This window comes from Myotis daubentonii, chromosome 2 (assembly GCF_963259705.1).
Source record: "Myotis daubentonii chromosome 2, mMyoDau2.1, whole genome shotgun sequence".
Classification (NCBI taxonomy): domain Eukaryota; kingdom Metazoa; phylum Chordata; class Mammalia; order Chiroptera; family Vespertilionidae; genus Myotis; species Myotis daubentonii.
Window position 1 is genome coordinate 61,294,657 of NC_081841.1, and position 13,152 is coordinate 61,307,808.

At 40.0% G+C, this 13,152-nt stretch overlaps 1 protein-coding gene and 1 pseudogene across 3 annotated transcripts in view; both read right to left on the reverse strand.

Annotated features, from left to right (window-relative positions):
* TAFA2 (TAFA chemokine like family member 2) overlaps nucleotides 1–13,152 on the reverse strand; it is a 472,775-nt gene that overhangs the window by 388,429 nt on the left and 71,194 nt on the right. The gene's annotated exons all lie outside the window — the stretch shown is intronic.
* Nucleotides 11,671–12,076, reverse strand: LOC132226169 (large ribosomal subunit protein eL31-like; annotated as a pseudogene).

Below are 13,152 nucleotides of genomic sequence, written 5' to 3' on the forward strand. Positions count from 1 at the left end.
ATCAGGGCCGATGTTCCCTGGCTGCTGGAAGCCAACCCTGCCCCCCACACCCGCCACCACCCACCCCTGGTTCCCCATTCCCCATCAGGCAATTGGAGCCTGCCGGCTAGGGGGAGGAACCAAGAGGTTGGCCGGCAGGTCCCAATAAGGCAATCAGAGCCTGCAGACTGGGGACAGCTCCTGCATTGAGCGTCCGCCCCCTGGTGGTTAGTGCGCTTCATAGCGACCGGTCGTTCTGCCATCCAGTCAATTTGCATATTATGCTTATATATATAGATTGGAAATTGCCTTGTACACTTTAGAGGTGGACCCCACTTCATTTCAATGAGTTTCTTCTATCTCTCCAGTCACTTACTAGTATATCCCACTCTGATTTTTCATGAAAAACCTTGACATATTAGAGACACCAAGATCCCTCTTTTATTCTATGTGGCAAAGCCAATAATTAGTTCTGGTTCTTCTTAGCTGTGTTCACTGTTCTTGGAAGCAACTTTATAATCAGAACTTAAAGATGTTGCCCTGGCCGGTTTTGCTCAGTGGGTAGAGCATCGACCCATGGACTGATGGGTCGTGGGTTCAATTCCTGTCAAGGGCATGTATCTCGGTTGCTGGCTCAATCCCCCAGCCCTGGTTGGGTTGCATGTGCGAGGAAGCCAATTGATGTGTCTCTCTCACATTGATGTTTCTCTCTCTGTCTCTCCCCATCCCTTCTACTCCCTCTAAAAGAAAAAAAATCAATGGAAAAATATCCTCAGATAAGGATTAAAACAAACAAAAAAAATAAACCTTAAAGATGTTTTAAGGTTGTTCAGTTGATCCCCAGATAAAATCTATATTCCTTGGATTAGAAAACTGTGGTACATCTACATGATGGAATACTATGCTGCTGTAAAAAAGAAGGAACTCTTACCATTTGCAATGGCATGGATGGAACTGGAGAGCATTATGCTAAGTGAAATAAGCCAGTCAATCAAGGAAAAATACCACATGATCTCACTCATTCATGGATAATAAAGACCATTATAAACTTATGAACAATAATAGATACAGAGGCAGAGCTGCCTCAAACAGATTGTCAAACTGCAGCGGAAAGGCCGGGGAGGGTTGGGGGGCAGGATGGAGGGGTGTAAGAGATCAACCGAAGGACTTGTATGCATTCATATAAGCATAACCAATGGACATAAGACACTGGGGGGTAGGGGAGGACAGGGATTGTCAAGGGCGGGGGGATAAAATGGATACATATGTAATACCCTTTGTAATACTTTAAGCAATAATAAAAAAAAATAGAATGTCAAAAAGAAAATCTATACATTCCCATATATTATAAGGAGTTTTTGCTTGAATGCTATTGGAGTTACACAGACACACTCACACTTTTTTAAACAGAAAGAATTTTATATATTGGAAATAAAAACACATTTGCTAAACTTTTATTTCAATGATGAATCATGCTGTCTTAACATTTTATCACAGGTGTTGTTAACTTGAAGTCCATAAACATCTAAGGAGAAACTATAACTAGCTTCCTAAAAAACTATTCTAAAATACTTAGATCCATTTATGCTTAGAGATTTTCCTGTAAAGGTCCATAATACTCATCAGATTTTCAGTATATTTCAGAGTGAGTGACAGATTGACCTACCTGAGCCTAGCAAGCTTTCCCATCACCCCCATGGGCACATGACTAAGGCCTGCCCAATCAGAGTCTTTCCTGGCCCTGACAAATGAACATGAGGGGAAAAAAATGTTTTTGCACTGGAGTTGCTAAGATTGGGCTACAATAGCCATGTCCTTGTCTTATGGAAAAATCCTTCCAAATAGAACAAATGTAGAAAAAAATAAAAACATGGGTAAAGAAAAATAGGTAGAGACTTCTGCCATCATTAAATCCACTCATTAAGGCCCTAATTCTTCCTTCTCTGTCTCCAATCTGTCCAAGCATTCTTCCAAACTACATCAGCCAATCAATTCCTTCTTGTTAAGCTAGTTGGAGCTGGAATTCTCAGTCACTTGCAACAAAATTAGTCCTAGCTATTAAAATAGCCCCCACCCCCAAAAGCTGAAGAATCAATTCTTTGATGTAGTAATCTGATATCAGAATCCCTCGGAGACTTAAAGATATTAAAATTAAACCAAGATACAAATTCACATTTGACCAGTTAACATTGAGAGATATTACTATGATTTAAAGACCTACACACACTTTGCTGGATTTAATTCTAGTGGCAGAAATTAAAGCCTAATTAAACACCTGTGGGAAGCATATTAAATTATATTTACACATTAAATGTTTCCATAATAAATCTAATAAACCATAAGAACACTAGAGGTTACAAAGCAGATGGCATATTTTGGATAAATTTAAAGGAATTAGGCAGTTTTCATAAAATTCTTCAATCCTGTATATGTCATAAAAAAAAAAACTAAAAATTCCATGATAAAAAGGGATCTGTGGATCTTTTCAATTTGAGTCTAGTAGTAATAATAATAAAAGAGCAAAACTGATAAATCACAAAATATAGAAACATTCTGCCTAACCAATAGTGTAAGTCTCTAGAATATTCTCCAAATCAATCAGATATATAATAATAACAAGAAGTACCTAATAGTAAGTGTGGGGGGGGGGCGGGGAGTGAATTGTAACACACCCACTTCCATTATCTGAACTATATTAAAAGTGCATTTAACACAAGAATGTGACCAGTCTTCTTAACTTTGGTAGCACTAGCAATGAATAAAATTTATCTTTCCTTTTTCATCCTCTGAAAGTCCTAACATTCCAGAAACCTCACAAAACTACAGAACAAATCCTTTTAGAACTCTTAGACCACCCTAGCACTTTACTATAGACGCATACCTGCGGGCTTTTAGCAATGTCTAAATCATTCAGAGTTCATAATTACTGAATTCAATGGCCAGTTATTATCTGAGATGTGCATTATAAATTTAATTTCCAGTCAGATAAATAGCAATGTAGTGAAATCTCATTGAGAATGGGGTGTTTCAGATAAACAAATTTCACCAAGCAGATAAGGAGGGAACTAATATATTGGGAGGGAGCAATATGCTGGCTTCACTTGACACCATATGAAGTCATTGGAGCCTCACAGCACCCCTGTATGGTGGGAAGCATTGCATTACTTCCACTTCATGGATAAGAAAGATAAGAAAACCAAACTCACAGCATTAAGTAATCCGCCCACATCCCTTAAGCATAGACATGAATCTGGATGAAATGTAAATCCAGTCTAAGTACAACTCCAACCTCTGTTTTCACCATATCATGCTGCCTCCTCTTAGCTAACAAGTTGTTTTCATGTAGGTCATGTTTTAGTTAATAAATGGTCATAAAATGGGAATGCATTTTAAATGTGACTTTCCTTTTAAAATAGAAAATATTGAACATATTTTCTTAACATCTCAGGGATATCAGCAATGTGGAGTTTTGGTGTTGTTGCTGTTTTCATTTTTCTTTTTTAGCCCTCTAGATCAAGCTTTAGGTTGTTCCACTGGCTATCACTGTGTATTATATGCGCCCAAAACACTGTCCCTTCATAATAGTAGCTTTCCACATACATATGGGTGCACACACACACACTCACTCCTTCAGATTTGCTCTTCTGTGGATGGGGAAACAAGATAACCATATTGTTTCAGAACTGTAAGTTTATTAAGAGTCATTAAAATTCTGGAAGAACTCAAAGTCAATTCCCTGTCTTCACAGTAAAATCTCTGGAATCACTCTTTCAGAGGCCTCCTCAGTTTATTCCCTTACATCTAGTAAAAGTTATATTCTAAAGGATTAATGTCTCAGAAAGCAAGACTGAAGATAGAAAATCACCTCCAAATACATAAAATGTATAATTGTACATTTATACAGTATGGTCTGGGATTTCTAGCAAACAAGCTGACTTCTAAACATAGACTGTAGCAATGATTATAACATGGATTATATTTTTCAAACCCTTACTCACCTGTTAGCATCACTTTAAAATGTCATTTGTGATAGCCCATGTCATACCCCTTATCCTATCCAGCCTTCTTAAAACTACAGTGAACCATAGCCAGTTTGTCTCAGTGGTTAGAGAGTCAGCTGACTGAAGGGACCTGGGTTCAATTCTGGTCAAGGGTGCATATCTCAGTTGCAGGCTTGATCCTCAGGGCATGTGCAGGAGGTAACCAATCGATGTGTCTCTCTCACATTGATGTTTCTCTCTCTCTGTGTCCCTCCCCCTCCCTTCCATTCTCTCCAAAAATTAATGGGGAAAAATGTCCTTGGATGAAGATTAAGAAAAAAACAACAACACTGAGAACCTTCCTATAAGGATGAAAGTGGTCATTTATTGTGCACATCCTAAATGTCAAGCACAGTGCTTCCTATGTGCAGTGACTCATTACTGCTCATAACCAAGCAGGTCTTCATTCATTATGCTCTTCAAACTTGGAGATGCCAGTCACATAGACTACAATATGAATGATAATGCTTGGGCATGGACAATGCTCAGCTCATGCTGTGGCCTGAAGATAGGCATTATTTTGATTTCCATTATCACAGAAACCAAGGAAAATAAGGCAAGTGGTAGGGATAAATGTAAGTGGTAGGGATAAATCAGAAAAAGAGGTCGGTCTTAATCACTATGATACACTAGATCCTATAGTTTCCTATGGAATACTTCTTAATTGTGACACTTGAAGACATACCCATCATGGGCTGAATGTTAGTGCCCCCCAAAATTCTTACATTGAAATCCTAACCTTCAACATGATGGTACTAGAAGGTGGGGCCTTTAGGAAGTAATTAGGTCATGAAGGTAGAGTCCCTATGAATGGGATTAATGCCCTTATAGGGAAAAAAACAACAGTTTCCATCTCCTCTCCTCTCCTCTCCTCTCCTCTCCACCCCTCCCCTCCCCTCCCCTCCCCTTCTCTCTCTCTCTCTCTCTCTCTCTCTCTCTCTCTCTCTCTCTCTCTCTCTCTCTCTCTCTCTCTCTCTCTCTCTCTCCTCTGCCATGTGAAAATACCATCAGAAAACTAAACCAAAAGGAGAGCCCTGGCCGAGAACCAAACCATGCTGGCAACCAGATATCAGATGTTCAGGCTCCAAAACTGAGAAATAAATGTCTGTTGTTGAAGCCACCCCGTCCATGGGTGGAAGCCTAAACTGACTTAAAACGATGCCCATACATGCAGAAAATCAGATACACATGTGCAAACACACACAATACAGAAATGGCCTAAATTAGTACCAGATTATTCAATAATAACTGAATTGGAGTCTTTTTTAAGAGTGCTCTAGAAGTAACCAAGGCCCAGGAAAGTCCTGAGGATTCTAAGAGGTCCCTTGAATATCAGGGCTGCTTGAGGAGCCAGCACTTCACAATCTCGGTTTCTTGTCCAATGACACAAGAAGAGCCAATACACAATTGACTCATGGTCTTGACCCACATGGCTGACACCAAATTACCATACCATCTCTTAAATAAGTCTAACGGTGCAAAGAACTGAAACATCTTCAATCCATTATCATGCTTATCATGAATTTGAACCTACATTAAAGGTATTTTGCATTTACTTGGAGATGCACATTCATCATACAATAGTTTGTTACAAATTTCCTTAGATTGGGAGTTAGTTCTGCTGTAAACCCAAACCTGGCTTTTTTCCTGAAAAACAAAGAACTGTAACATGTAAGTGGGTTCCAAGGTAGACGGTCTGCAGCTAATGGGTTGCAGGAGCCTAGGTGCAGCTTTTACAAGAGCAATCCATCAGAGGGCATGCACCATCACCACCATCAGGATGGACCATTTCTGAAGTCTGTTTGAGAGTCCATTAACATTTCCCACTTTTCACAAATATTTATTGAATACCCACTCTAGGTGTAATGGCATTAGGCATTGGCATATTGAAATGAATAAGGAATAATCCCTGTCCTCAAGGAACTCAGTCAAGGGAAGGAGGAAAATATAAAAATAAATTCTAAAACATATAAAGCAGTGCTATGAACAAAGTGCTGAGAGAGTAATCATCTCTGCCTGTGGGTAGAACAAGAGGTTGGAAAAAGAGTCCTGGGGGGGCGGGGGGAAGCCAACATTACTAATGGATTTTGAAGGACAGGTAGGAGTTTGCCTGGTTAAGAAGCCGAAGTGAAGCTGGTGGGAGCTTCTTCTTGCTGCATAGTTAACGATAAGAGTGTAAGAGGAAATTTTCCTTTCTGCTCTCACTGTAAGTAGTGCTTTGTCCTCTTCTGTTGTTTTTTTTAAGGATGTCTTTATTGATTTCAGAGAGAGGAAAGGAGAAGGGGAGACAGAAACATCAATGATGAGAATCACTGATCAGCTGCCTCCTGCACGCCCTCTACTGGAGATTGAACCATGACCTTCTGGTTCAGTGGTCAATGCTCAACCACTGAGGCATACCAGCCAGGCCTCCACTGACTATATGTGTTTTTTAGTATAATGTAGGTAATGGGAGCAGGTTCACTAGGTTTCATTTCTATTAAAATGGAATAGGTTGCATTCAGAAACTATTGCTACATTTAAAATATCTAAGTCCATTTTTAAAAATAGCCACAGTATCTGGACTTTTCAACAGTTCATGTCATGAAAACATGAGTCATTTTTCTTCAAAAAATATAACTTAAAGGTCATAATTAAACATCAACATTTATTAAAATCAAGTTAATGCTCCCTGAAAATCAGGTTACTCTTCCCAGTATGCATTTAAATTGGCAACTAGTGACTAGTATAACATGTTCCACATTGTTTCACCACAGCAACATGGAAGCCATTACAAAAATGTAAAATTATTGATGAAAGGGTGATCCCTGAGATCTTTTCCATAAACTCCAAGAACTGAGCTACTTATTAAACAACAATGTCAGAAATACTCTAAATTACCATGGCTTTTCAGAATTCCAGAGCTACCACCAAATCTAAACAACTCCCTTTTTATAAGACAACTAGAAGCCCGTTGCACGAAGATTCGCGCAATAGGCCTTCCTTCCCCTGGCTGCCGGCACCGGTTTTCCTCTAGCACCTGGGACCCAGGCCTTTGGTCCAGCCGCAGCAGAGAAGCCAAGCCTCTTCAGTCTTCAGTCTTCAGTCTTCACTCCGCGCCTGTGTATGCAAATTAACCACCATATTTGTTGGGTTAATTTGCATAGTAGCTCTGACTGGCTGGTGGGTGTAGTGGAGTGACATCAATTTGCATGTTTCTCTGTTATTAGTGTAGATAATATATCCTGAACCAAACTCCCTCATCAGTTATAAAGTAAGTTAATCAAATATATTCTGGTAGAGAAAAATTAAGCTAGCAATTCACGATATTTAAGTGAACCTATAACTATCATGCTCAATCTTCATAGATTTCATTTAAAAAGGCTTTGGGGCTATGCTGAGCACAGCTTCTCCGTCACCTTTGTGTCTTATCAACAGTCCATTCAACAAGTAGAGAAACTACCCAATTCCTAAGTCACCCATATATATTCTGGCTGGTACTAGCCCTGATTTCTTTCTCTACAGCATACTCTTATGCTCAAGTAACCTATAGCCCTGTTGACAAAGATGTGTGAACTCAATTACATGACTTCCTCTCATGTGATCAGAGTTCATACTCAGAAAGGCACCTGTCAATGCCTGTCATCTCCCTCATTACATCTGAAATCAGAAGCATCAGACCAGAGGAAACCTTGACCAAAATGCTTGCCATTCACTCAGAAATGCTACTTGTCCAAAACTGCTGGCATTTACCTTGTCAATAGAAACACCTTCCTGGAATCTGTAATATGTGCTGTATATATAGCTGGACGCTTTCATTTCTGATCTCGTGCTAAGGTCAAAGTCATACTTACGTACTTACCCCATCAGAACCCAGCAGCAATGGTCTGTCAATGTTCAGTCCAATGTACAGAGGATATCTTCAAATTAAGACAGCACCTACAGTTGTGCAGAATGGCTATTTACAGACTACATGCTTGCTTGTGCACACCTAGGAGCTGGCAGGGCAGGATGGTATGCACTGATGGGAAATGATACAAATGATAAATGAGCAATGTCTAATTATTCCAGTGCTGCTCAGACTCGGAGACAAAAAGCAAGCAAACTGAGAGTCTAGGATGAAACTCCATCTCCTCTAACCCTATTGTGCCTGTGTACTGCAGTACATATTAATGTAACATCAAGCCCTATTTTTAGACCTCTGCAATTCCACAGGCATAAATCATTCCTGTGCCACAAGTCACCTTTGAGTTAGCAATGCCAAGTTTAACATTTTGCAGGATTCTACAGACTGTATAATTGCAAGCAAGTGATATTTAAAATGAATAGTAATAACTTTAATGAAATAATATTAGCCTAAAAATAGATTGTTTGAGTGGATTTAAGTACTAACTAAAAGAAAAAGTGACAAACGTGCCACTTAGCTAATGCTCTCTGCACAATAGCTTTCACAGTTGAATTTGGAAAGCTGTTCTTTTGCAAAAAAAAATGCTAATGAATGTCTTGTTTTCTTTTTACATAATACTGTTTAATCCTCAGTGCTTTTTAGCCAAGAGGGTACTCTGAATTGAACATCTGATTAAAGAAGGAAAGACACAGAACAACCAAAAGCACAAATTGGTCAAAGTGTTACTTTTTATAATAGTCCATGACAACTGTTGGGGAAATATAACTAAAAACAAAATCTTCTCAGAACTCACAAGTTCTCTCCCCAAAGGTAACAGAGAAAAAGAAAAAAAAAATCTATTTTGAAGAAGCATTAAACTAAAATGTAATGAGCATCACATGCAATCTGCTAAGAAAGTGCAAAGATGAAAGGTAATCTCATTCTTTTATATAGCCTAGCAGATACAAATCATTAGCCACGTATTTTCAAGATAAACAATAACTAGTCCTCAAGTAAGAGGACCTGACAGCGTCATTTGTCACACATGGTTCATCTTAAATGTACCTGGTAATTGGCTTTATCCAGAGGAAAAACAAACCTCTCTTATCTTTATGACAAGAAGTAGTTTTGCAACTTAGTACAAGGCTCCCACCAAATTCTCCTGCCCTACCCTTCACACTGGGATACAGGGACGCTAATTTCCTTGATGTTTACATTTCAAAGAGATGGCTCCCAGGTTCTTGAGGAAAATATCCTTGGGACATAGACCTATCCAGTTTTCAGGATTCATATACGTTTGAAAGTGAGGAGAAAGTACAAGTTTGCTAAAGTAAATGTTCTAGGAAAACGTGGGGAAGAGAAGTCTCTTCCCTTATTTTCAACAGGGAGAACTGAGCCTTCTAACTTGTATTTGTCCTAACACCATACAGGTTCAGTGTGATTACCATCATGCAAACTTGTTTACACAAGATATGTGAGGACTGCAGGTTCCCAGAAGTGAAAATCCAATAAAGTAAAACAAAAATGATTTCTGAACCATTAAATCAGTGCAAATTAATACATCATGCCAAACCACATGCATTATGGACTGCAATGATTATTGGTAATATATTTCACCAGGGGAAAGCAAATTCTTAATAAGCCTTTGTTTTCCTGCCCATTTCTGACAGGAATGATGATTTCATTTCTAATTTGTTCAGGAGTAAATTTATAATGATAACCAAAGGGAAATGCTTTTGCTCCCCTATATGAGATTACCTACACAATCATTAGCCATTAAAAATGTATTATATTGAATACAAAGAGAAGTATTCATCTAAATAATACATGTTTACCCTACAAAAGACAAAAAGTATAGGAGAGATAAGTTAAATGAATCAACTTAACCAAAATTCCCAATCAGTCCTATAGTTAGAGCATATATTTGGCTAAAGATGCATCCCAGACTCATAGTTCAAACTACCTCATGAACTTTCTACTTATATACAGTAATTTTCCACTAAGTGCTCTTATAAAGCATCACCTAATGTTAGCATTAAGAGGGATGTGTAATACCAATCAATAGCCAAATAAAACAAAACCACCAGAAGTCAGAAGGGGATAATGCAGAGACTAATGCTTTCTGATGAGACCTTTAGAGGGCAACTTCAAAAGGACTCATCCAGAGGCTGTAGCCATTAGTAGATCACGTGCAACACTGACGAAGATGCTAACATCTTTAATGAGAAATAGGTGCAATCTTAGTTCTTGCCACATGTGCTTCAATTCCTCTAGGAAAATGCTTTGATAAAAAGGAATGTCATAAAGGAAAGAATGAGGTTTTATCAACGCACTAAGTAGAATACTAAAACTCAGGCATCATCCAAAAAGTTGTCTGGGTTTTGATGTTTGAGAAGGCGGAGGAAGAGTCAAAAGGGAAGGGGTGTTTTGTTAGCATAGGTAGTTACCTAGTATTAATAAAGGAAGGGAGCAAAGGAAATCTGACATTAAGCAAAGTAAACTAGAAAGCTGAATCAGATATTAAGCCTAATCTACCAGGGAGCTGACTAGGACAATAAACCTGCGTCACTAGGAAGTTGCAGCATTCACAGGCTCCACAGAGAACCCCTGCATCCTCCACCCTCGGAACCTAATCCTGGAAGCGGCAGGAAGGATCGGTTACCAGTCATTAGCCGGGATTGCCAGGGGAGAGAGAAAACAATAAAGTGGAAATTCCTGTGGTGGGTGCATGCCCAGAAGAAGCCAAGATGGTGCATGAGGAGGGCCTTCTACTAGGGCATGCACAGTAGAAGCCAAGACGGCAACCATGAAGGGAAGATGTCTAATCTGGGAAAAGACCGATTCGTTAGGGAGAGGGCCCAGCACAAGCCCAAGAAGGACTGGGAATGATATTGGTCAGTTTGAAAGCCAGAGATAAAAGAATCAAAGCTTAACAAAGGCCTCTGGCTTGGTAACAGGCATTTGTTTGCCATTCATTCCTGCGCTCCTGCACTCCCATTAGCTCTCTCTCTCTCTCCATAGTGGCCACAGGGGCCCAAAGGCAAGACGAGGTACAGCAACACAGCACTGGGCAGAGCCAGGAACAAAGACGAAGCCAAGTGGGGACAGAGACTGAACTGGACTAAGCGTTGGCATGGACTGGACCAATGGTACAGAATTTCTGGACCCTGGTCCTTCTTCTGGGCTTGACGAAGACAAGGCTGGACTTCTTCCACAGCCGGACGGACAGAGATGAGCCATTAAGAACCTGGGGGCAGTCTTTTATTTCTATTCCAGTGAGCCTTTCCACTACATCTCATCTTCTCATAGGGTCCTGAAATGCTTTTCTTGTGACTCTGTGAAAGGACCCCATTTCAACCAGCAACAGTTTCATTGCTGTCAATCTAAAATCTGCCCTCAGATCTGATGTGTTTGGCCAATTAAAAGAAGTTATAAGAGATTCACTAAAGATGGCACTCCGGTCTGCTTGCTGAGAGTCTGTAGAGTAACTATAAACTTTTCTCTAGTATAGTCTCCTTTAATTTACATGAAAGGAGAAGCTGTTTCTCCAACACTCACCCCTAACTTCCTACTGTGAAGACAGCTGCCTTATTTGCCTTTCAGCGAATTAAAAGTTAAAATAGCTTCACTGTCAGGAATAGCAGCAGCAGTGAAGGGACTTGTAAAAGACCTTCAATTACTACTGTAGACTGTTCTATTTTCAAAGGATCACTGCTACCTTTTGACTCTAGTAAAGACTCTCTCAAGAAATGATACCTTTTTTTTTCTTTTTTCTTTTTTGCAATTTTATAACTTTATTTGGCAATCAGCAGTAAATTCTCCTCCACGTTAACTGTTTGTAGATTCTTGAAAGTGGTGACAGGTACATAGGTGACCAACATGTAGAGATTGTTTGGTGAATCTTCATCCTCATTACATTTTCTGGACAATTGTACCCAGGTACGGTATAGGACATTCCTTATTCCTTTTGCCCAGACAGCTTTGTTCAGCCTAATGTCAATGCATACATCTCCTTCATGACAAATTTCCAGATCTCCTTGAGTTCCTGAGGGGCATGCTTCTTGAAACCCACTCCATGGATGTGCTTGTGAATGTTGATGGTGTATTCTCTGGTCACTGCCTCATTGATGGCAGAATGGCCCTTCTTCTTCCCGCCACCCTTCTTTGCAAGAGCCATTATGTCCAGCCCAAGTTGGAAAGAAACAGCTGCAGGTATTGTGGGGGTGGATAAGCAGGGTTGCAAGTAATGATACCCTTTCTTTACTAACTCACTATCTCCCTCTCTGCTGCTACCCTCATTGGCAAAGGTCAAGACAAAATCCCTAACAAGAAACATTCTGCTTTCTTAATGTTCATGCATTGATTTTTGCTTTCATATTCTTATACTGTTAAAAATTCACCAGTAATAAAACTAATTCATAAAAAGTTTAAATCAAAACAAAAATTTATGTCACTGCAGTTCTGGCAAAAGTGTAAGATGAATCCGATATGTTCTTTTTTTTATTTAGTTGACATACAATATTATATTAGCTTCTGGTGTACAACATAGTGATTAAACATGTGTATACTTTATGACTGATCACCCCAATAAGACTATCCATCTTGATATAGGAGGCAGTTAGAGAGACACGAGCAGAGTAGAAACAACAGGCTAGGTACAGAAGGTCAACAGAGCAGGAAGCCCTGTGTGCCTAGAAATGAGCAAAACTGGGCTGGGACTTTGTCCCCAGAGTGATCTTTCCTCCCCTGACATATCACTGGTCATGCTGTTTAGAACCCCTGACCTTTCACATTGCTGGTCATGTGGCTCAGACCCTCCCCTGACCTTGCCTCCCCTGACACGTTGCTAGTCATGTGAGAGACCCCCTTAGAGGAGGAACAAGGGGGCCAGAGGACTCCCATACAAGCCTTTGCTGAACCCCTCCTATAGGCATTAAGTCCTAAAGATAACATCTAGGCCTCAGTTGTTCAGCTCTAGGCCCAGAAAAGCAGCAAGGCCAGGTGGGGCAGCGCCATGGCGGACACCAGGACCAGCTGCAATGACTAATGATCCTCTGCCCTGGTACCAACCAATCAGTGGAGACCACAACCCAGAGGAAACACACCCGGAAAGCTGATGAATATTCTATTGAGACCATCCCCTGAGATCTCCAGTTAAAAGCCCTTAAGATGAAGGACCAAGCTCTCTCTTGAGTACTCCCATGCCTTTCCTCCCTTTTTTCCCTCAAGGCACATATATTTGCTCTCTTTCTCCTAAGCTCCAAGGGT